We start from the raw sequence: 26,598 nt of genomic DNA, 5'->3' as shown, positions 1-26,598 counted from the left end.
GCGGTGAGCATTAATAATGCATGGGTGCTAGGAATGTATTAGCAACTAACCTTGCAAAGAAATCAGCTGGGGACCCAGAAGAGCTATAAAAGAGAGAGAGGGGAAGGGAGAGAATGTACACATTCTCTGAAGTATCCTTCTTATTTATTGAAAGGGTTTGGAGAGCAGGGTCAGGTGTGTAGACAACTATGCATCATTGTAAACGAAGGCTAGAAATCCTTGGAATGGGGCCATAATTGAGTTCATTGATCAAACTCACAAATTTCTTCACTCCCATCAGTGCACTCTATTACCTACCTTGATGTAGCATAAAGAAATATCCCTGGGAGATTAAGCATATTTACACACTTAAGCAAATAAGAAATCTTAGTAAATAATATCTTGGACATTTTTCTTACAGAGACATGAGCAAGTATTTTTTTAAAAAAATGTGTTTTCTGTGATTTGAGCACTACTTTTGAATGTATTTTTGGATACACTGGAAATTGATTGTGATATGTGATACAAGCAAATGAGCAAAGAAACTTCCAAAGAGACTTACTAGGTCAGAACAGTGAAGTTGCTTATTTCAAAGGATTTACTTTTGCCTGCCTGCCTGCCTTCCTTCCTTCCTTCCTTCCTTCCTTCCTTCCTTCCTTCCTTCCTTTTTTCCAGCCCTAGGTATTAAATAAGGGCCTTATTCATCCTAGATAAGTCTTCTACCTCTAAGCCACATTTCTGGCCCTTTTAATTTTTTGTTGTTCTGTTGTTTCATTGCCATTGTTTTGTTTTAAAGACAGTGCCTCACTGTGGTGCCCAGGAATTTTCAATTGCAGCTATGATTTGTCTATGAGGATATCAAAACATGACTGCTTGACTAGGCTGATTCAAGACTTCAGGTCTTCATGCAGGGCTTCTCCCCAGAGAATGTTTCACCCTCTGTACTTACCACTGCCCCTATACTCCACCATTCCACTCAGTCTCTCCTAATACTATACCTAACCCACAATGATTTGCCAGTTTACTGAATTGATTATGGAAGATGTTAGAAAATAATGAAACAAGTGAAAGCATTTGTAGAATATTTATATTTGAGAGATATAACCTTTGATCCAAAACATTGAAATTATTTCACAGATATCATTTATGACTAAAGATATTGCACTTGAAAAACTGGAGTTTACTATGAAATATTAGAATGTAAAATATTTTTAATTGCTTTCCTAGTGGCTGTTTGATAATTTCTTTTATTAATTTTATTATAAAAATTTCAAAAACATTGAAAATTGGAAGGCTTTTTAATAGAGTTTGAGAGGCTCCAACTTAAAAATTTGTACTACCTAAGAACTATCTCAGAATGTACTCTAAAATTTAAAACATTTTGAGCACCATCATGATACCACAACTGTAAAATTTCAGAGTTGATTTTGTGTTGAATTCATATCAAAACACAGGCATACCAAAAATGTTGCATAAAATTAACTTAATGCCATGTATATAAGTATATGAAATGTAAATGAATTTTGTGTTTAGACTTATGTTCCAGCCCCATGATATCTCACTATATAATGTATATATAAATATAGCAAAATCTTTTTGAAAAAGCCTAACATTCAAAACACTTCTGGTCTCAAATATTTTGGACAAGAGATACTTGACCTACCTTTTAATGTATTTAAAGTATTCACTATACAGATTGTACACTTAATGTCTTACTATATTTGCTAAATCACCTATCTAAACATCTCTCTCCTATTCATCTATCATATTTATTTTACATGTCAAAGTATGTTTCAGATATTGCTATTCTTCCTCCTAAATATCTTGGTACTTATATCATTAGTCAGAATTCAATATTTAATCATACTTCATTGTTACATAATGCATACACAAAATAGCCAAATCATAAACACATAAATCACTGAGTTTTGTCAAATGCACAATACTTGTAATGCAAATATGTGCATGATATAGAGCATTATTATTAACCTAATATTTCCTTAGGTTCCTGGCATTATTTCATTCTTAAGAAAAAGTTAAGTCCCCAAAACTACACTTACTACATTTGCTCACAAAAATTTCTTATTCAGGATTTGAGAAGACTGGATTTGGCACTAACAGGACCACCTGATTAAGATATGGAGATTCTAAAAGAATTGCCTCAGTATCATTTTCTCATGTTTATTATAATAGTTCTCTTGAGAAATGAGTAATAATTTTGTCCTATTATTTCCTTAACAGTTTTTAACTTAAGTAAACCTTACTGGTCCTTCTTTCATTATTACCATTATTATCATTATTATTCCTTCCCTTAATTTCTCATTTGGGAAAGCATCCCAGAATAATATCATTTTGTTGCGGCAAGCTTTCCTCCAATTCTTCTCCCTCCTCTTACCCTTTTATGCTCTTATTCATTCAGAGAAAAACTAGTGTAGTTAGATACATTCTAAATCCATTCATATTGCTTCAAACAGAACACAATATAAACTCAATAAATCCGTTTCTGCAAATAAGTTCAGAGGTAAATGAAAAAAATGATATGTAAATTCTTAAGTCACATTTACTTGCAAGTAGGATGCTGAATATACTTTGAAGCAAATTAAAAAATACTACATAAAGTTTAGTTTCCAGAACTGCATCTAAAGATTCATCATTGATTCTTATATGTGAGAGAATGTATATATTCCCTAAAGTAGGAAAAAAAATGTTGACTGTTTCAAACGAAAAAAATTCCTGAAAGCACTGATAGACGTGCATACTTAGAATGTTGAGATTTCATAGTTCTCAGAAAAAAAGCTTTTAAAAGACTTACATAACATCTATAATGCACCCACAGAAATAAATTATCTTGATTAAAAATCATCAACATGTACTCATTCAAACTAGACTTCTACTTTATAAAACAGCTAATCTAATTCCTGGAAAGAAATTAACCATTGGAAATAACTGATAGCCTTGCACATTTTGTTAACATCTTCTAATACTTTAACAGGAATTCAATTTCTTTGACTCTAAGTAAAAGATTTTAATTAATTCATTTGTCTCATAGGGGTATAGAATTGCATAGAACCTAGCCTCAAACCTAGCATACAAAAAATCCTCACATGTTTTCTTGCTCTATTAAGTTTTGGGTTAATAAATTTATTGTTCTTTTCATTCAAATTGTTCTAGTAGCAAAATTGATAGCTAAGACATATATTCATCAGTCTATTAAAATGAATATTATTTCAGGTATGGTTAAAAAAAGAACTCATTCATATTTCAATAGATAGACCATAAAACACACAATTTGAGCAGAATGAGAAGGATGTAGAATATTGGAAAGGGGTTTGGGTTGAAATTTTATATAGGATGCTTAAGATTTGGAGATTATTGAGAAGCTAACATCTGAGCAGCAACTTGAAAAAGATGAGGGACATAGCCATGTTGATATTGGAGAAAGTTCTAAATAAATACCAAAGAATTTTTGAGGCCTAAGTTAATGAACCAGCAGGGGAAACAGGTTAAAATATATATAAAATATTTACTTTTTCAGAAAATTAGACACATTTTGAATGGCCAAAATGTCTATACTAAATTTGATGTCTTAAACTAAAGCCCCTTTTAATTTGGCTGATCCTAGAAACTTCACAAATGACTATTGATCAACATTGATGCAAAAGAGAGTGAGTCTATTTATCCCTTATCATCTCAATCAGAATCTCCACCAAAATAAGATATTCATCAAGACTACAATGAATTAACAAGCAACTTGGATTATATTACATCTGTAAAACACAAATATAATATTAGAGAAAATGTCATCTGACGGGAAGACAAAGTTCTTTAAGATATTGCAAAAAGTCTGAAGAAAATTCAATAAGAATAGAAATAGAAAACAAAAATAATTGGTACATAATTCAAAAATAAAATGATAGGAAAATAGGAAACACAAACATTCAAAACTAGTGATCTAATATCCAGTTTGTTGCACAAACAGAAAAATGGGAAAGAGGCATGAGAAGACAAAGGTATTTGCAGAATTAAAGTTCTATTTGATTGTGGTGTTTGATGAGAATCAAAGGCTTTATATTACTGTAAACTTTTATGACATTAAATATAAACAGAAAACCTTGGAAACTTTTAAAGGAGCAAAATTTAATTATTAAAAAAACAATACAAGCATAGTAACTTTCCTCAACACCACTGGATGCTACATGAATATCCTTCAATGCTTTCACACTTTTATACCCAGAGAAACTGTCATTTTAGTAAAATATAAAAATTTTCAACATGCAAGCTCACAAAAACCTTAACAGTCTTAAATTTGGGGAAGGAAATATTTGAGGTTACAGTCAAATAAACCGATATATCCCAAATGAGGAAGGCAACTAATCCAGAAAACAATGACTACAATTCTTCATATTTGTTAAGGGCATCAGGGTGTAAACTCTACAACAGATTAGGAGGCAATTATTTCAGATGGAAGAAAGGGGATTATAGCAATATTGTGAGGTTAGCTAAAAAGAAAAGTAGATCTCAAAAAATGGAAAATCTTGGAGATTTCAAAGTGAAATGACAAATGAAAAGAGAATTAGAGAAGCTCAGAAAAATGAACGTGCAAGAAAAAATTACAAGACAGTTATGATTTAAATATAAAGTAAATTACAATTAGTTTCACTTTAAAGTAACTAGGAGAGTGGAAGTAAGGATAATGTATATTAAAAATATTAAACATGGAATCATTCATAATACATTAACTTGAGGAAGTGACATTGTACATATGGCAAATATTGTGGGACAATATTTATTTCTTCTTGGAACTGTAAACAGTGCTTTTCTTTTAAGAATCAGTCTACTGTCAAGGCATGGAAGACTTGGTTGTGATTAGATGATAACCATCCTATGTTACAAATTGCATCCCCTGTATCTTAAACAGACTTCATAATACAATTAGATATTCATTAAACATTTGAAGAATGAATAAAAACATTTTGACAATGGAAATGTACACGTATAACTGAGAAATCATAAGATTTAAACAAGGAATAAAGAAAGGGAAACATCTGGTTTAAATATTCTCAACTAGAAAAATGTGGAGTCAAAAATAATATTGAAAGAGCAAAAAGACTGGGCTTAAACATATCATTGAAATTATAATCCTAAAGAGTGGGAAAATTAATAATGAAAAAATTAACTCAGGAATGGGAAGAGAAATTGTAAACACAGCATGAACACTCATTTCAACCATGAGGTCAATAGGTATTTTCTTGAATAGAGACATAAATTTATTATAAAAAAATATGAAAATCCCTTCTAAAAGAGATAAAGTTAAAACTACCACAATATTCTAAATAAGAGAAGTCAGACACCAGATGCTAAATACTCCATAATTCCATTTAAATGAAATCTTCAGAATATGCCCATCCACAGAGATGGAACACAGATTGCTGGTTGCCAAGGCTGGGGCAAGGGACGGTAGAGTGACTGCTTAACAGGTGTTAAGTCTTATTTGTGAAGTATGAAATTGTTTTGAAACCAAGCTAGGTGATGGTTACACAACACTGTGAATGTACTAAATGCTACATTTTAAAATAGGTAACTTTATGATTTCTAAATCTCACTTCAATAAGTCATAATGATGAGAATTTTGTTTAGGACTGGGGTGGTAGGGAAGAAGCCAGAGACTGACTTATTCTATCATTTTTTTTTTTTGTACTCTAGGATGTGTTACCTTGTGTTTAAATCATTTTGATTGAATATTACAATTTTTTTTGCAATTGACACAAAGTCAATGCAGATCAGTGCTAAAATTTTATCTCTATAGAGAATAGAGGAAATGGGACAGTAAAATGCTGTCCGGTCTATTAGATTGTAAGTGGCTGCAAATATACTTGCAACATAATCTTTTTACTTTCAGATGATATAAATGGATTGGTGCTATTTGTTTCAATTAAATGCTTATGGAATTAAATGAAAGCATATATATTTCAGATAAGTATAATAAACAATCAGAAATCTATAAAATAAGCCTGAAATGTACTTCTTTAATTCACCATAATCCTACTGTAATCTGCACTCAAAGCTTTGTGTGTTAATTACAAAGGGATATGAATCTCTGCATTTCCTTTATCCTTTCCTTTTAGTAGTCACTTGGTAATATCTGCTAATGGGCTTTGTTGTCTGATGAACTGAATTACTATGTTCTCTGCATAGGACTTTGCTAAATCATCTAAGATATTTGAGAAATTAACCTCCATTTAAACATTAGTATTGGGGACAGAAGCATGAAAAGATTACCTCTGATGGCAATGAAAAAAAAAATCAAGGTTTTGTAGTTTTTCAGGAAGACAAAGCAGTCCTAAATTTTTCACTCATTATTTTAGTTGTATTAAATACAAAAAGGAAAAGCAATTTCAGGATTAAAAAAATGAAAGAATTATTCTTTCGCCCTCACTCCTAGAATATAATTACTTCCTTTAAAAATAGAAATTTGCCTGCAAAAAAATATGTCATTATTTCAACCTTTGGGAGTTTTAGTTTAGTTACCCATAGATACAGCACAGAATATCATTTTTTTTTCCAAGAAGTAAATTTTGTCATAATTTACAGTGGTGAAATCTTCTAAATATGCATATTTCAAAATTCTTGAGTTTTCTAAGTGGAACTTAATGAAATGGAAATCTGGTTGGTAATTATACCCAGCTCAGCCTGGGAGTTCATGGGGCTGTCAGCCCGTGTGGTCATGGGTAGCTAAGCAACACAGCCTACTAGCACCTTTGTGAAGCATATTTTTAGCTTCATTGCATATTTTTCATTTATCTATTGGAGATTGATTTGTTTCGGAATTTATTTTGAAATTCCACTACATAAAATGAAGGTGTTCCATTACATCAAAAGGAAACACACTAATGAGAATTTAAAAGAAACCATGATAATTTCCACAATTTCATAGACAAAGCATCAATATTCTTGGAGGGTTAAACATTATACTTTGTTTTCTCGTTTTTTTGTTGTTGTTGTTGTTTTTCAAGTGAGCATACTTTTGAAGCTTTGAAAATAGTTTTAATTTTTGTCAATAAATAAGAGTTGAATTCTCTGTTCATGGGTGAAGACACTGATATCATAATTTAAATAACTTAAGGGCTGGGATTGTGGCTCAGCAGTAGAGTGCTCGCCTAGCATGGGCGGGAAGCAGGTTCTATCCTCAGCACCACATAAAAATAAAGGCATTGTGTTGTGTCCATCTACACCCAAAAAATAAATATTAAAAAAATCATTTAAAAATACCTTAATTTGTTTCTAAATTTGAATTGATATCTGGTGACAAGTTCATGATTGCTTAATAAATAGAGTATGAATTAGACCTTAGGTTTATGGTCCTGTGGTAAACAGAATTTCAGGGAAGACAAAAAAGATAACAAGTTGGCACAAATCTAAACATCAGAGTAGCAATGGACAAAAATCTTTTTGGAGTAGTTAATTGGATTTCTAGAACCCAGTGTTCCCACATACCACCTGTGCATTGAGGTCCACAAAGCACATTTACTGTATGAGGTCACACTTTTTCACTTCTCCTCATTAGTTATGATTGAAAGAGTTTCTCTCATTAAAGTAATATAGTATTTACATATCACTAATAAGAACCATGTGACTTACAAATAAAAAACATGCCCCAAAGAAACATGTTATTTATAATTGACAACTGTGGAGAGTTCAAATATGATCTCCATCAGTTAATATCTCTGTACCCTTAAATCAGATGCTTATTCTCTCTCTAGGTAAAATCTTCACATGTGGAATAGAATGGCATTTTATACTATTCAAAGTGCTGTTGAAAATAGATGATGTGCATAATATATCTGGGAATACAGTAAACCACTTAACATGGTTCAGTTCTGTCCCCACACTTACATGGTGATTACATAGTAATAGTGATTTAGACATTTGTCATATCTTACCACATGTCATTAAAACCAAGGAAGAAGCTACCAACTCTTGAGCAGTATTAACATTTTCTTAAAAGGAACATCAATTTGTCAGAAAACTAATGGCATTTCTGTAAAAAAAAAAGTAGAAATTGGCCTGTGTTAGCCATATATAAGAAAAGATTTTATAAACTTCACATTTCATCTCTTATTATTAAAAAAAACTGCTGATACTTTTTTAAAAAAATTAAAATATTTAAAAAATACAATCTCCACATCACGTAGATATGTTTATAGTTTCTTTGACAAAGTAAAATCCTCTTTAAAAAATCCCATTCATAAAAATTCCCTGTGGAATTGATTTGAAAGACTAGAATCATTTCATGTGGTATATGTACATAATAATGTAGCCAAGTGCCACAGGTGTAGGAGAGAGAAGAAATGCCAAAGGAAGTCAGAGAAATGGTCAAGGCAGGACTCGGGATATATGAGAAGTGAATCTTGCATTGAGACATGTAGTATGAATATGCTTTAGAAAGGTAAAAGACATGAATGTAAATGTTTACAGGCCACTTATTGACCTAGTTGCAGAGTCTTCACAACCATGCTGAAAAATCTGTACATATTAGAGATTTGAGGTTGAAGTGACTTCATGCTGAATAAAATTAAACCAAAAATTAACAACATAATTTGAACATTGTTTTATGTTATGCAATTAAAAATTATGCTATTATTTAGGTGTGATCATAATTTACTGGTTATGCTCTTTTTTTTTTAAATGGCCCTTATATTTTAGGGCTACTTAAAACACATACAGATGAAGTAATATGCCATTCAGAATTAGCTTCAAAATAATAACAGGATAAATAAAAATGAACAGATTATATAGGTGGAGCAGGATTGGCCAAGACATAATGATCATTGTAACTAATAGGCATAAAGAGGTTCATTATGCTAGTCTATTTTTGCATGTGCTCAAAATTCTCCATAATAAAGAGTTAAACATTGTTTTAGAATCATGATGTATTTTCCCAAGTTATATCCCTGGTGGTATTCAGTGTGTTTCTTGAATAATATCTTAAAGGGTGCGTGGGGTTGCTGTTTCCCTAAACTGAACTCACTCCATGGCTCCCTAAATTACTTAGTAGTGGAGACAGTTACAGGTGGTGGGAAGTTTCCCTTTTCACTTCATTGTCCACATTTTGATGGGCTCTAGGTTGAAATCCTAACTATTTTGTGAAGGTGAGTGAATAAGTCAGGATCTCTGGGATGGGGGTGAGGCTTCCTGCAGGGTGCTTGGACCTCAATCAGCACCTGAGGGGAGGTGGGAGAAGCCTGGTTGAACTAGAGGCAGTGAAATGAGGAGGACACGACTATTTTTAGCTTAACTTACTCTGTGTGTTTCTTTCCAGTGTATGCTGAATAAAGTAGGACCTGACCCCTGCTATTGGGGGACAACAAAGGAAGGAAGTCCAATAATACACTCCCTTTCGTTCTGGAGCAGAGATAAGACGAAACAATAGTAATGCTTCCCACTACTGACATAAAAATAAATAAATAAAACATCACCAGGAATGCCATCAGTTCAGCTCTTCCCAACCATACTCTAATTTCCAGGTACTCAAAAGACTTTCTAATGACAGGCTGAAAATGCAATGAAATAACTATTACCTTGTAGAATTAGTGGTAGGTAGAACAAAGCTACTAGAACACCAACTTATAAATAAAATTGCTGATGACAACTATAAAATTGTTTTCATTTTAATGTTTAATATTACTTTATGGAGACAGTCTTCTCAATGTTGTCACATATAACATGTACTATTATGTGCTAAATAAATTGCTGAATGCAATAGCATGCTTATGTAACTGTGAGAGGTTGTACTTAAGTTGCCAAATCGGTACGTAGAAAATAGAAATATTAGCATCAAAAATATAGGCATTGAGGAGACCTTATTACGTTGTTGCTTATTGAATTGCTGTTATGTCTTTAAAAAGATTTTCTATTTGATTTATTTTAGTGTCTATTTAGATTTATTTATATTTGTTATTCATTCTTGTCCCATGACACATAATTAGACTTAGATCATGATAGAATTTTAAACCATTTTTTCATTTTTAATTAGCCTTTTGTTCTTGATATATTTTCTCTTAAAAATTACTTTATTTTTTTAAAAGTTTAGATTTTGACCCAAAAAGAAAGAACAAACAATCTTCTAATTATTTTAAATGGAAATGTTGTTTACTTTGAAATAATATTGGTCCTTCAAAATTTTTAGTTAATTTCCTCACCTCCACTTTAGACTAATATATTTAAGTACATAATATTATACAAATAAGATAAAGAGGCTGCTCTAATAGAAACCTCCTTTATTTCATTTCCTCCTCTCTCTCTCGCTCTTCTTTTTCTTTTTTGTTTTTTACATAGAAGAATACAGGAAAATCAAAGGAAGATCAGTAGAAGGAAAGAGGCCAGGGGGCTTGGAGGTGGGGGGAGTGGGGCAAATGCTGAAGACCAAATTGTTCAAATTATATTTTTACATTGTGTGCATATATGGATATGTAAAAACAAATTTCATCTTTATGTACAATTATAATAAACTAATCAAAATGTGGAAAAAACACAATTATGTAGTTTATGCAGATATCTCTGTTGACAAATTGTTCTCTAGCTTCTCTATTTGGCCAGATTTTAATGACTCATTTTAACATTTGCTATATTATCTATTAGTGAAATTAAATTATGATTGATACAATTTCTGAAGAACTTCTGAGATTTGGTTTTAAATTTAACTTTACTGCTTTTGTTTCATAATTGACTATCAAACTGTTTTACCCCTAAATTTTTATTTTAAAAAGTCTTCAAAAATAATCCCATGCTGCTTAATAAATACAGCCATTAATTATTAGATTATATTATGTAAGAATACTTTCATGTTTTATTACTTGTTGACTAATGGCAATATAGGATAGAGAGAGATTGTAGAATTTGGAATCAGAATATAAAGGCATACAAGATACTGAACACTGTCTAAGTCCTTTATCTCTAAATGGGCATAATTATATAAATAATTGAAAGTGGTTCAACAAAAATGATGTTTGCATGTGGAAATGCCTAATATACAGTTAGGCATAGTACCCATGTTCAGAAAATGTAACTATTATTATCAAACAGGCTGGACTTGACTCTTAATGTTTCATTGTCAGTGGAAGTATTTTTATAAAGTGAAGTAAATATATTTAAACTGTGTCACTGACAATTTATTCTTTATTTTTCTCTGGACAATTTTGCAGCTTAAAAAATATAAAGCTTAAAGTATAAAACAGGTATAGAGCTTGTTTCCTAAATTGGATTAATTGGATTTTCTTATTTTAAACTTCATAGTTATCTTCACAAAATCTTGATTTGGAAAAAAAATATGCATGTGGTTTTTAAATGTTTGACTATTTCCTTCACTAAATGCGGGTGGCCCCAGTTTAAGGATTTATATAAGGAAGCAGGAGACATGATCCAGAATATATTTCAAGGAATTTAAATAGGGATGTCCAATTAATTAACATCTGTGTTCATTTATGCCCAGCTTTACATTGGATGAATTCTATAGTCTATATCCTGCCATGGTTCAGAGCACGAAACTCTTGCTAACTGGAGAGATGTATGCAAAATAATCAGTGCAAAAAAGATTGTTCACTTTACTGCCAAGGAAATTTTTTCCTTTTTTATGTTAAACAATAGACATTTACTTCACTGGCAATTGTGAACTCCATGAATAACTTATAGGCATGAGGTTGAATATATAAATTTTACAAAAAATTCTAGGGTAGGAAGGAACTTGTGATACTTCAGGATTGTTACATGGTATGTATGACCTCACAAATGTGCAAAGGGGAAGACAATTGAAGTTAATAACCTCACTACCATTTTTCTTCTTTGAGAGATGCTATGATGTGGCCACTGAATAAAATCATTCACATTCAGACAAATCTGGCCTTTGGGCTGTGTTTTTTAATATATGGAAATGTAATTTAATAGTACTCTGATACTAATTACCTCTTGTGATTTTTTTTCCTAAGTCTCTTTATGAAGGCCTAGAGTGAACTAGATTACTTCCATTTTCTCTTTTCTTATACAGAAACTTCATTTAAACCTGAACCAAGGTATAAGATGGAATTACCTAGTTTTCCCATTGATGCTATATAATGAATATATTATCCTGGGAATCTTCTTGGCTTACCTTTTGCTGTTGAATAACACCACATTTTATTAAAGATCTGTGAAATGTTCCCTGAGATGTTACATAGCCTGTTGTCTTTAGACAGTAAGTTTTGCAAAATCTTCTTGGCTTTGTATAGGTGATAACAGGAAACAAGAATAATGAGATAAAACCTCTTCGTTCAGGTTTTTTAATTGAGGAACAAATTATTTCATAGTTTCTCATTAGTTATTCTCATGGATTCTAATGACAAGGTGCCAACTTTCACACTTTAAACAGGTTAATTAATCAGGTAGTAATGAAGTTGGGTGATACCTGAGTGTTGGTGTGCCGAATAATCACAGTTCCTAATAATGTGCTTAAATGTCTGTAAACCTGAGAGAATACGTTGAAATTCAGATCTTCTGAGTTCTGCATAAATAAACATTTGTTAGCTAAAGGGATAACTAATTCTAATTTATTATACTCAGTATAATCTTTAATTATGTTATACATACATATATGATGAATATGCATGTGGAATTCATATATTTATACTTATACTTAGGTATATTATTAATTCATTTGGGACATAAGCATGATCTTATTTCAACTTTTACATTGGAATAATTCTTAATTTGTTTAGCTAATTTAAAATTTATTTTTTTTTAAATTGTAGGGTTCAATTTCAGTTTTGAAAGTCAGAAAGATATTTTGAGAGAAAGCCAAGAAAATGACAACAGTGTGTGAGTGTGTCAAGACACCAATAAGGTGTAAGTCATCTTGATGACAATGAGTCTACTGCTCAGAAAGATGCATAGGAGTGATCTCAGGTCTGGGCACCTGATTTTATTCTTCAAAAACCTCAGAAAAATCAGTGAGTATACAAATATATTTACACACACACACACACACACACACACACATATTCTCTGAAAATCCACATACTTATAGTGATGGAAGGAGACAATATTTTAATAATAGACATATTATTATGATGATATTGCAGATAGTAGCCAACGATGCAGGAGGCTAAGGTTACATATATCTATGCCTTCCCTTATCAACAAGTGTTTTATTCCTGTGAAATTAGTAATCAAAAATTAAAAACCTGTTTCACAAGTGTTATATGTGGAAGATCTACATTCCCCCAATAAAAATGAAAACATCAATGAAATGTTAATATACAGAATTAACTCTTGATTATTTAGGATTAAAAAATTGTGGGTAGGTCTGAAAAGAAAGAATGTGTTCAAAACAATATTCAAACAATTCTACTATTAACTTTCATTGATCAAATGTGAATCAATTATAGTTAGGGGGCAGTAAAAAACTTGGAATTTCTAACAGTTGTAGGTTGATATTCTACATAGGCCCGGGGAATAAGGTCCTGACCACAGATCCCTCAGAGTGGGAGCCTGGCAGCTACACTTTAAAGTGGGTCACTAGGTTGGGGCCAGGCTGGCACGTAGTAACATGGAGGATAGGGCTCATGCTCCCATTGGTGAATCATGAGAAGGCCTAACACTTGGGCCCATGATGTGACCCATGGAGATCAGGAAATCAAAAGCTCAACAGATCCTTTCTCCACCTTCATTTTCTTCTGGGAGTTGGCACTTGTCTTGTCCCTGCTGCATCTTAAATTTAGTTTACAAGCCAATTAAACCTCTGTTTTTGGAAGAATCAAAATTCTCTCATGCTATAACCTACCCACCCACCCACTATCTACACGTGTGTATATATTTACTCTTATGTACAGTATATGTGTCTACATATTTACCTATACATAGCTACCTTACTTGAAATGCTTTTGGTTTTGCTTTTGCTTACTTGTAGGTTTGTTTCATGAAGGAGGTGGTTTTTATCTTTTCTCTTTGGTTTGAGCTAAACAGAATTCAATACCCTACCTTTCTGTATGCCTACATCCCTCAACTACGCACTTTCAAATCTAGTAATACAATCTTGTGGCCAGTGTCTAATGACCCACCTCCTAAGAGGACAATACAAGCCAATTAATTAACATTAATTTAAATGTTGCAGTAGATAGAATTCTGCAAATTAGAATTATTAACTGATTACATAAAGGAGTATTAATATGAAATAAAACATGACCATGGACTCAAGCATTCAAATCTCTCCTATTTTAAATGAGAAAGGGAGTGATACATAATCTTATTATATTTGAGTTTAAACTAAAGTTTCCCAGACCCTATGTGGCCTAACAATTAGATTTGCTCTGCTGGGATATAATGAATGGTACTTCAGCTACTGAAGTACCTACATATTTTTTCTTCTTATTTACACATTACAATTACAAGCCATGATCTTTATTCACAGTCTATTATTGGTAACTATCAATAATACTCCTTGATGGAAGGATAAAAAGAAAAAAACAAAACAAAATCTTTCATGATGCACAAAAGGCATATAAAATTATTCACTTTACCTCTTTCTCCTTAAAGCAGATTATGGACAAACTCAAACCTCAAAATGCCCTTAAAGCTTTTGTTTCAAAATGACATGGTTTTGCTAAGTTGTTGTCGAAAAGGGAGAAAAATACAGAAACATGTATATCATTAGCACAACTGCATTCCATTATTTTCTTTTGCGAAATAAATTACATAAATAGGGTTTGTATTGTTTGCTATACTTCACCCAGAGATTGGGATAATTAAGTTTCAAGAACTGAGATGCTTTAAAACACATTTAATTTAGTAAAATTGGTAAGGAAGCTACTGCAATTTAAAAAAAAAATAAAATAAACAAAAAAAGGACAAAAGTTTCCTATGTCTTACTGGGTAATTTGGAGTGAATTTAGACTATGGCATTAGAAGTACAAAGGTAACTAAAAATGCCATTAAATGAAATGTTCCAAGTCCAAGCAATTTCCTTCTTAACAGAAAGTAAAATGCAAACAGAGATTACTACAACCCTGCTGTGTTTAATTTAAGTGTATGTAAGCCTTTTACTCACAGTCATTTTGTCGGGAGATAATCACGGCCATCCACAGTGGTCAGGCCTGTGAAGTATGGGTTGTCAAAAGTTGCTCACTCTTTGATTGCACCTTGCTTGTGTCAGCCATGGTTCATACAAGGCAAGTTCAGTTCATTCATCTTCTGACAGGGTGGGATTCTCCTATTTCTGTCTCCACCAATTTGTTTCTGTCACCTCCAGATCACTTGCAGCAACATGGAGTTCTATGTGGAACAGCATATCCACCATAGCAAAGTGACACATTTGGCCATATACAGGCAAAGGACCTCGACTTCAATCAATTACACATATATGTATTTATCTGTGGATTATGTATGTATTTATGCTATGCTTAGTCAGTATAAAATTTCAATTGATAAACCCTGCAGATATCAAATGAATACTTATGTAGTATTAAAACTGTTACCTCTATTTTGAAAAGTCAGCCAAATCTTGATATTTTTTCTCATAGGTAAAGAAGAAAATAACTGAAACCACATTTTAACTATACAGATAATTAAATAAATCAAGAAATAGATTTGGCTAATAAGACTATTTTAATTGGAATGATCATTATTCCAATATTTTAAAAACATATTTCACAGTTTGACAAAAGACTATTTTGGAGACCAGAAAATCTATTTTATGGGAGAAAATTTGATGTTGTTTTGTTATTTCATGTTCAATTTCTAATTTGACTAACAATTCCTAGAAGGATACTTACCAGAATGCAATGATGAGGATATTATTTTAATTTTTGAAATTAAACCTTTTGTATTTGTTGAGCACCTAGATATGCATGAATTCCTGATGTAGGTTATATATGCAAATGAAAGGATGGGAAAAATAGCATATTTTCTCTCTTCCTGTTTAAGACACGAAGAATTAAAAATTTTCAGGATATATAAGAAATTACATAATTTCTTGAATATAAACATATATAAACCCCCCCACACAGATCTTTAAATATATTTTCAACTTTTCAGTGATAAGAGGAAAGATTCTAACACATCTAGAAAAATCATTTCTTGACCTGTGGTGCACTTATAAATATCACAATGAGCCAACCTTTTTTATTTCTTTTACCATGGTGTAACAAATGACCTCTGAAATTATTCAGTATGAACCAAACTTGGTATGAAATAATTTTGAGTAAGTTATTAATCAATGTATTTTCACAGGCATGAAGCACAGATAGGGGTCACCTCAACATGTGACATGCAAGTGTGGGCATGGTCTTCTCTAACTAACACAGTACCATCTGGATGGCTAAATATTCACTGAGTTCACAGTAGCACTGGATGAAATTCACAAGCCTGGGTGTGGCCAATAATAAGCAGTTTAGAGTATCCAGATATATTTAAAGGCATTCTACTTTTCTCTGCATTGATGTGACTAAATCACTCTATTGTTTGAAATATGTAGTAGTATTTTGTTTGACATAGATCTTTTATGGAAGCTGTTTTAAACTGTTTCACCCAACTTTGTTACTATAAAAACTATATTACTATAAACAACATTAAAAGAGTTTTCTATAAATAAGAAATGTCATAGAATCTTAAACCTTTTGAGATCATCTGGTTGAATCCACTAAATTATCTACAAGAAAGTTAATGCTTGAGGAAGGTGTATCCCTTCATGGAGGCCAGAGCCACTAAAAATGTCTACAGAATTGCATATCACATGATTCCAAAGATCACCCTCTTCACAGAGTATAATGTAAACACCACATTATAAACAATGGGCATAGTGATAGTGTAATATAAGAATGAATAGTGGAAATGAAAATGTCCTTAGTGAGTTGTGGGAGTGAATTAGATACCAAAGATTGTATCAGATTCACAACAGGTGGAGTTCAGGAAAGTTTAGGATGATTCTATCTTTAATGCCTCTGCATTTGTATTATTATAATATGCATTCTGTAGCTTCAAATGTAATTCCAGGCATTACAAAGCAAAGATGTGCTGAATATTGCCTCCAAATGAAAAATCAACAATTTTGCTTCATCTGGGAAGGTAGCTCTGCGCCCATTAAATAGGTTTCTTTTGCCAGTGAGGAAGGTGTCAGCTTAGTTAGTAGAGGGCAGTGGAAAGAGGTGGCCAAGGAAGGAGTTTTGATTCCTGGTTCCAGTGTGCTCATTCCATTGCTGTGGCACACTGCTTCTGCACAAAGGCCACTTATTCATTGTCTTATTCCCTTTTCTGCTGTACTGTAAACTTCATTCTAAAATTGTAATAATTTTTTAGATACATGTTGCAGATATTCATTCTATCAGTTATTCAACACTTACGTAATTATGTGATAAATGTATAAATATATACATGCTACTGCTTTTTAAGTATGTGTAAATTTATATATATATATATAATATACATATATATCTATATATGTAATTTAATGCTTTAAAATTTTTGAAAATTTGTTTTTTATGCTGGTATTTCTTTCACCTTTCCTACTCCACAGGGGATGGAATCCCATATTTCAAAATTATTTGAATATTCACCTTTATTTTAAAATTTGTTTTTTTAAGGTTACTAGTATATTTAAATTTTTAGTCTCCTGGAACTAGGTAGACTTATTGAATGACCTAGTGGTATTGCATTTCCCAAATTGACAAAATGAATGGCCAATGTCTTCTACAGTACATATTGAAAAATCCATTATTTTTCCAATGAATCAAAATTCCACAATCATCACATTCTAAAGTATTTGCATTGTTTATGTTACATCAGTGGTCTACATATTTCTGTGCCAGTTCACCCATCCTTGGTTGCTATAAATTATCTTTACAATGAAATATGTATTAAAATACAATATTGGTTGTGGTAGGTTTCCATTGCATTACATATTTCAACATTTGCCAAGCACACATACCTTTAAAAAATCAATTATGTGATTTTTAGTGCCATTTAAGAATATAATATTAATATCTCTTTGGTCTTTGTGTTGAATGGTAATTTTATCACTATAACATGTTTGACTTGTTCCTACCATTGCAAATTACCTTTATGATAATTTGAATTCTGTTTTAATTTTTCTTGATTTTTTTTAACATTTTGCTTGCTCTTTTATTTATAAACTTTTTTTTCATTAAAATACACTGTTTTAAATATTTTATTAATTTGAGCATGTTATTAAACATGATTTTTGTATTCAATTCAACATCATTGTTTTAAATAAGAAAGATTGACCTTTTGAACTAATGCTATAAAGAGAAAACGACTATATGTGTAAAAACTATTCCATCTATTTCCTATTTTTCTACTTTTTTCTTATTTTCTTTTTTGCTACTTGGAATTTTTAAATATTATTCTCTTCTATTTTTTCATTTCTTCAGAAAATATTCAATCATAGTTTTCTAAATTCTATTGTGGGTTGTACAGAATTTCTAAAAACATTTTTTTAATGTTTTTTAATAGAGTAAAAGTATTCTTATTAGAAGTTGTCATGTGTTTCCAACTGACAAACATGCTCAAGAAACATGTTTCAGGGTAGCATCTTCTGTAAAGTTCTCTTGGCACATTTTGTTTTTAATTAATTAATTAATTAATTAATTAATTTGAATTAGGTATATATGACAGCAGAATGCATTTTAATTCATTGTACACAATTACAGCACAATTGTCTTTTCTCGGGTTGTACATGATGTAGCATTGCACCATATGTGCAATTATACATGTACTTAGGGTAATGATGTCTATCTCATTCTACCATCTTTGTTGCCCTCATCCTCCCTCCCCACCTCTCCCTACCCTTTGCCAAGTCTAAGTTCCTTCATTTTTCCCATGCCCCCCTCACCCCCATTACGGATCAGCAACTACTCATCAGAGAGAACATTCAGCCTTTGGTTTTGGGGATTGGCTTACTTCACTTAGCATGATATTCTCCAACTCCATCCATTTACCCACAAATACCCATAATTTTATTCTCTTTAAATTCTTAGTAATATTCTATTGTGTATACATTCCACAGTTTCTTTATCCATTCACCTATTGGAGGGCATCTAGGTTGCTTCCACAGTTTAGCTATTATGAATTGAGCTGCTATAAACATTGATGTGGCTGAATTTCATTAGTATGCTGATTTTAAGTTCTTTAGGTGTATACTGAGAAGTGGGATAGCTGAGTCAAATGGTGGCCCCATTCCAAGTTTTCTAAGGAATCTCCATATTGCTTTCCAGATTGGTTGCACCAATTTGCAGTCCCACCAGCAATGTATGAGTGTTCCTTTATTCTCAGACTTGACAACACTTACTATTGTGTGTATTCTTTATAATTGCCATTCTGACAGGCATGAGATGAAATCTTAGAGTAGTTTTAATTTGCATTTTTCTAATTGCCCATTTATTGTTTTTGTGTGTGTGTGTGTGTGTGAGTGTGTGTGTGTGTGTGTGTGTTAAGTTTTTTGAGTTCTTTATATATCCTGGAGGTTAGTGCTCTATCTGATGTGCATGTGGCAAAAGTTTATTCCCAAAATGTAGGCTCCCTCTTCACCTCATTGATTGTTTGCTGAGAAGAAGCTTTTTAATATGAGTCCAACCCATTTACTGATTATTGATTTTATTTCTTGTGCTTTAAGAGTCTTGTTAAGGAATTCTGGGCCTAACCTGATTCGATGAAGATTTGGGCCTAGGTTTTCCTGCATCTATTAGGCAGCAGGGTCTCTGGTCTAATTCCTAGGCCCTTGATCCACTTTTAGTTGAGTATTATGTACGTTGAGAGATAGGAGTTTATTTTCATTTTGGTGCACATGGATTGGAAATAGAAAAGGCAATCATAAAATTCATTTGGAAAAATAAGAGACCAAGAATAGCAAGAAGAGTGAAGCAGGAGGCATTATAATACCAGATCTTAAACTATACTACAGAGCTATAATAACAAAAATGGCAGGGTATTGGCACCAAAATAAACCTGTAAACCAATGGTACAGAATTGAAGACACAGAGACAAACCCACACAAATATAGTTATCTCATGATGGACAAAGGTGCCAAAAACATACATTGGAGAAAAGATAACCTGTTCAGCAAATGGTGCTGAGAAAACTGAAAATCCATATGCAGCAAAACAAAACTAAACCCCTATCATCATGAACAAAATTTTTAATCCAATCATTTTACATGTGGACCATCTTCTTAGAAAATCCATGGACTAGCATTTTAAAAATAATTTCAGGAGGGTCAGTGACATTTGACACAGTCTTTCAAATGTATTTTTTTTCTTTTGAGACTTCATGCTTATAGACATTGGATATAAAGAAATGAACAAACTTGTCTCAACACACACATACACACAAATTTTATTTAAAGCATGATAGACATATGTATACAAAAAAAAACTACAGGAAATTTCCAGAAAGGAAAGATCCCATTTAGATAAGCTGAGATCTCTGATAGTTTTTTACTCTGAAAACATTTGTTCCTAAGTCCAGACTCAAGACTACCATGAGAAAGATAACAGTAGAGCCTCTGATGACCAACCACATGTGATGATATGACATGGTGAAATGTAGAACAGAGCCAAATTCAGAGCCCATATGCTCATGGGATTTTCAGTGAGTGCTGCATTGACACAGAAATACAGACCGGTATGCAACAAAAGCTGTGGAATCACTGAGTTAGAGCACCTAAACTTTTTTACATACAATGTCCTTCATAAACACAAATATTATAAAATGTTAAATGATAAGTAAATGTGAGAATAAAAAGATGAAGAATTAAATAATCTAAATATTGAATTTAGAACACAGGATTGAAAATAAGGTAACATTAAATATCATAGGAAGAGGATCAAAAATAGAATATTCCTATGAAAATATATATATTCCTTTTTCTACATTATTATTGGTGCATTAGAGTTGTATGTAATGGTGGGATTTGTTGTTACATATTTGTACATGTACACAATATTATAATAGAATTGGGCCAATATTACTCTCCCCAAATTTTGCCCTCCCTCCCTACCTCCAGCTCCCTCTTCCCTTTCCTCTAAAAATCTTCCTTTGATTTTTATGAGATCCCTGTCCACCCACCCTTCTTTTCCTTTTTCCTCTCTAGTTTCCACATATGAAAGAAAATATATACCCCTTGGTCTTCTGGGTTTGGCGTATTTTTCTTAACATAATGGTCTCTAATACCATCTAATTTCCTAGAAATTATACAATTTTACTTTTTATGATTAAGGAAAACTCTACTATCTATATATTCCACATTTTATTTATCCATTCATTCTTTGATGATGAATTCAAAGAATGTAGGTTCCATACTTTGCCTATTGTGAATTGTATTTCTCTATACATGGGTATGCATGTGTCACTGTAGTATGATGACTTTAATTCTTTAGGTTAAATATCAAGGAGTGGTAAAGTTGGATCATATGGTGCTATGTTAGTCTTTTTGGAACCTCCATACTGACTTTCCTAATGGTTGTGCTGCTTTAGAGTCCCACCAACAGTGTAAAAATATTTCTTTTTCTCCACAACATTCCAGCATTTATGTGAGATAAAATCTCAATGTAATTTTAATTTGCATTTTCCTAATTGCTAATGACCTTGAACATTATTTTTCATATATTTCTTGGCCTTTTGTATTCTTTTGAGAAGTATCTGTTGAATTAATTTGCCCATTTATTAATTGGATTTTTTTTGGTAAAGGTTTCTTTTTAAATTCTTTCTGTATTCTTCATATGAATCCTCTGTCAGAAGAGTAGCTAGCAAAGATTTTCTCCCATTCTGTATGTTCTCTCATCACATTCCAATTTTTTAAAATTTTCTGTGCAGAAGATTTTTAATTTGATGTCATCCCATTTATTAACTCTTGGCATTATTTCCAGAGCTTTAAGGGTCCTAATGAAAAAGTCATTGTTTGTGCTTACATGATGACATGTTGATCCTTGGATTTCTTTGAGGACTTGGATAGTTTCTAGTCTAACTCCTAGGTCTTTGAATCTTTTTGAGTTGATTTTCGTGCAGAGTGAAAGATAAGAGTCTAATTTCATTTATCAACATATAGATAGTCTTTTAAATTAATGGTGCTGGGGAAACTGGTTATCTTTTCTCCCATGTTTGCTTTTGGCACTTTGTCAAAGAAAAGACCAGATAACTGTAGATGTGTGGGTTTGTCTCTGTGTCTTTTATTCTGTAACATTGATCTATATGACTGTTTTTATGCCAATGCCATGAATTTTTGTTAATATAGCTCTGTAGCATAATACAGAATCAAGTATTGTTATGTCTCCAACATTGATTTTTTTGGCTTAAAATTGCTTTGGCTCTTCTGGGTCTTTTAATCTTTCAAATGAATTTTAAGCCTTTTTTTTTTCTTTTTCTATTTCTGTGAAGAATATGATTGGTATTTTTATAGGATTGCATTGAATCTGTATACACCTTTTGGTAGGATGGTCATTTTCTTTCAAGTAGGAATCCTTTAGAAGTGAAATTCAATTCCAACGAGGAAAGAAGAGAAATTTTGATTAGAAGTTTTAGGCAGAGACTTGGTCAGAAATTTTGGCAGAGTCTACAAGAATAAAAAGATTTTAAAGGTTCTTAATTGATTTTATCATTTCTAATTTAATTCCAGAGCATCTGGATTCCTTTAATCTAAATAGATATACTATGTGCATTATTTTTTTTTTGAAATTTGTTTTAATTATTTATACATGACAGTAGAATGCACTTTGACATATATATAAAGGAGCATAATTTCTCATTCTTCTGGTTATACATGAAGTAGAATCCCACTGGTCATATATATGTACATAGAGTAATAATGTGCGATTCATTCGACTATCTTTTCTACTCCCATACCCCGTCCCATCCCTTCTCTCCCCTTTACCTAATCTAAAGTAACTCTATTCTTTTCTAGCTCCCCTCATTGTGTATTAGCATCCACTTATCAGAGAACACATTTACCTTTGGTGTTTTGGGGTTGGCTTATTTCTCTTAGCCTGATATTCTCCAGCTCTATCCAATTGCCCGCAAATGCCACAATTTCATTTGTCTTTAAGGCTGAGTAATATTCCTCGGTGTGTGTGTGTGTGTGTGTGTGTGTGTGAGTGTGTATCTCACATTTTTTTTTATCTATTCATCTGTTGAAATGCACCTAGTTTGGTTCTGTAGTTTAGCTATTGTGAATTGAGAATGATCATTTTAAGGATATAATTTCTGCCTATTCATAAACATGGGGAGTTGTTATAGTTTGGATGTGAGGTGTCCCCCAAAAGCTCACATGTGAGACAATGAGAGAAGGTTCAGATGGAAGTGATTGGATTATAGTATTACCCTAATCAATTAATCCCTGGTGGGATTAATTGGGTGTTAACTGGATGCCAGTGGGGTATGCCTGGAGGAAGTTGTTAATTGGGAGTGTGGCTTTGGGTTATATATTTGGATCTGGCAAGTGGAGACCTCTCACTTTCTCTGCTTACTGATCATCATGTGAGCTGCTATCCTCTGCCACACTCTTCCACTGTGATGTTTAGCCTCACTTCCAGCCTGGAGGAATGGAGCTTGCTGTCCATGGACTGAGACCTCTGAAACCATGAGCCCTTAAACTTTTCCTCCTCTACAGTTGTGCTGGTCAGGTCTTAAAGTCACAGCAGTGAAAAAGCTGACTAAAACAGGAGGTCTTTCCATCTTCGAGATCCTCAATTTATTTCTTTAGTATTTTATGGTTTTCATTGTAGAAGTTTTTCACCTCCTTGGTTAGATTCATTCTGACATTGCGTTTATTTTATTTTGATGGGGGTTATTGTGAATAGAATTATTTTTCTGATTTCTTTCTCAGCAGACTCATTGTTGGCTTATAAGAAAACTACTGATTTTTATATGCTGATTTTATAATCTGCTACTTTGCCAAATTTGTCTTTATCTCTAGTAGCCTTTTGGTGGGATTATTTATTTATTTATTAAATCTTCTAGGTATAGTAGGTATAGGATCAAGTCATCTGTAAAGAGTAACAATTGACTTCTTCCTTTCCTGTTTTTATCCATTTTATTCCCTTTCTTTCCTAATTGCTCTTTCCTAATTTCTAACACTATATTAAATAGGAGCAATTGAGAGTGGACATTCTTGTCTTGTTCCAGATTTTAAAGAAAATGCTTCAGTTTTCCCCCATTTATAATGAAGCTGGCTCTGTGTTTTTCATATATAGCTTTTGGGTGTTGAAGGAGGTTTCTTCTCTACCTAGTTTCTTCAGTTTTTTTTGTAATTATTAATGAGTGTTGAATTTTGTTGAAGTCCTTTTCTGCATCTATTCAGATTATTTTTATTCTTAATTTCTATTTATTTGCTGAATTACATGTATTGATTTACATAGTTTAAAGCATCCTTGTATCTTTGGAATAAAACTAACTTTGTCATGATATACAATGTTCATAATATGTTGTTTAACACTATTTACTAATATCTTATGAAGTAAATTTGCCTCTAAGTTTATCAAGGATATTGATCTATAGTTTTCTTCTTTGATGTGTCCTTAATTGGTTTTGGTGTGAGTGTGATACTAGCTTCATAGAATGAACTTGCAAGTTTTGCATCCATTTCTACATTATGGACTAATTTGAGAAGTATTGGCATTAGTTCTTCTTTAAAAGTCTGGCTGAGAATACAGCTGGTCCTGGACTTTTCTTGGTGGAAAGATTTATATTATTGCTTCTATCTCATTACAAGTTATTGGTCTGTTTTGGTTTAGTATATACTCTTGATTCTTATAGTTTTGCTTTGTTGGTTTCTTTGTTCATTTCTTAGTTCATTCCATTATGATCTGATAAGATGCAAGAAATTCTCTCTCTCTCTCTCTCTCTCTCTCTCTCTCTCTCTCTCTCTCTGTTTGCTAAAAGGTGCTTTGGGGCTTAAAATACGGTCTGTTTTGGAGAAGATTCCATGAGCTGCTGAGAAGCAAATAAATTTAGTTTTTGTTGGATGAAATATTTTATAGATGTCTGCTAGGTCTATTTGATTTATAGTATTTTTTAGATCTAAAGAGTCTTTAGCAAGTTTTTGTCTGCATAATCTATCTAATGGTGAGACAAGTGTGTTGAAATCACCTAGTATTATTGTACTGGTGTCTACCTTTGGTTTCAACTTAGGGAGTTTCTCTTTTATGTACTCAGTTATACCTTGGGAAATACATACTGATTATTGTTACATTTTTATTGGATTGTTACATTTATGCGTATGAAGTGACCTTCTTTACCTCTTGTGATTAATTTTGATTTGAAGTTTGCTTTTTCAGACGTAAGAGTAGCTACTCCTTCGAGTTTTCTGGCATTGTTCATGTATCAGTTTCCATTTTTTCACTTTCAACCTGTTTCTGTCTTTGCCTGTAAAGTGCATCTCTTGCAAACATGTTGTTGAGTCTTGGTTTGTGAATCCTTTCTGCCAGCCTATGTTTATTAATTGGAGAGGTGAGATCATTTATAGTCAATGTTATTATAGGGAGATACTTTTTCATTCTTGCCATTTTGATCTATTGATATTTAATTTGTTATTGCTTCTCATTTAGTTACCTATTTATCAAATGATACAAGTTTATTTGTGTGCTCTGGGGTTTTTCATTTCTTCTGTGTGGAGTTCTTCTTTAAGTAGGCTTTGCATGCTAGTTTAGTAGCCATGAATTCTTTTAGTTTCTACTTATCATGAAAGTTTTTTATTTCTTCATTGACTTTTAAAGGATAGCTTTGCTGGATATAGCAATCTTGATTGATTTTATATATATATAAATTTGTGTGTGTATGTGTATATACATATATATACATATATATATATATATATATATATATATTTTTTTTTTTTTTTTCTTTCAGAACTTGGAACACATTATTTGAACACTGTGCTGAGAAAACAGATGTGATTTTGATTGGCTTGTGTCTAAAGGTGAGTTGACTGTTTTATCTTAAGGCTTTTAAAAATTCTATCTTTGTTCTATATGTTGGGCATTTTTATTATAATGTGTCAGTGAGAGGTTTTTTTTTTTTTTTTTTTTTTTTTTTTTCCTTTATCTTATCTATTAGGGTTTCTTAATGCCTCCTGTTTCTGGATGTCCATCTCATCCTGAAGTTTAGAAATTTTTTTCTGTTATTCTTTCCCTGGAGAGTTTATCCAACCCATTAATCTGTGCTTCACAATTCTCCTCAATCTTAATGATCCTTAAATGTATGTGTTTAAGTTGTTCCAGAGTTCTTGTATATTCTGATCACAACTTTTTTCTTTAATACTGTCTGAACATTTTAGGCAGGCCGCTTTGTCTTCTGCCTCTGAGAGTCTGTCTTCAGCTTGGTCTACTCTATTAGAAAGACTTTCAATTGAACATTTTATTTGATTTATTGTGTCTTTAATTTCCAAGAATTCTTTTTGGCTCTTTTTCAATATCTCTATCTTCTTGAATTTCTTATTTATGTCCTGTACTAACTTTGTTAATATAATATTTTTCTCTTTCAATTTGTTGATCATTTTTATAATCCATATTTTAAATTCTTTATTTGACATTTTATTAATTTATTATCTTTGGGATTAATTATGAAATTGAGGATGTGTTGTGGTACCTTATT

Source organism: Marmota monax, unplaced genomic scaffold (assembly GCF_021218885.2).
Source record: "Marmota monax isolate L192 unplaced genomic scaffold, Marmota_monax_Labrador192_F-V1.1 WCK01_AAM20220418_F8-fsc00048, whole genome shotgun sequence".
In the NCBI taxonomy this organism is placed as follows: Eukaryota; Metazoa; Chordata; class Mammalia; order Rodentia; family Sciuridae; genus Marmota; species Marmota monax.
The sequence above is the reverse complement of the archived record's forward strand: the minus strand, read 5'-3'. Positions refer to the sequence as shown.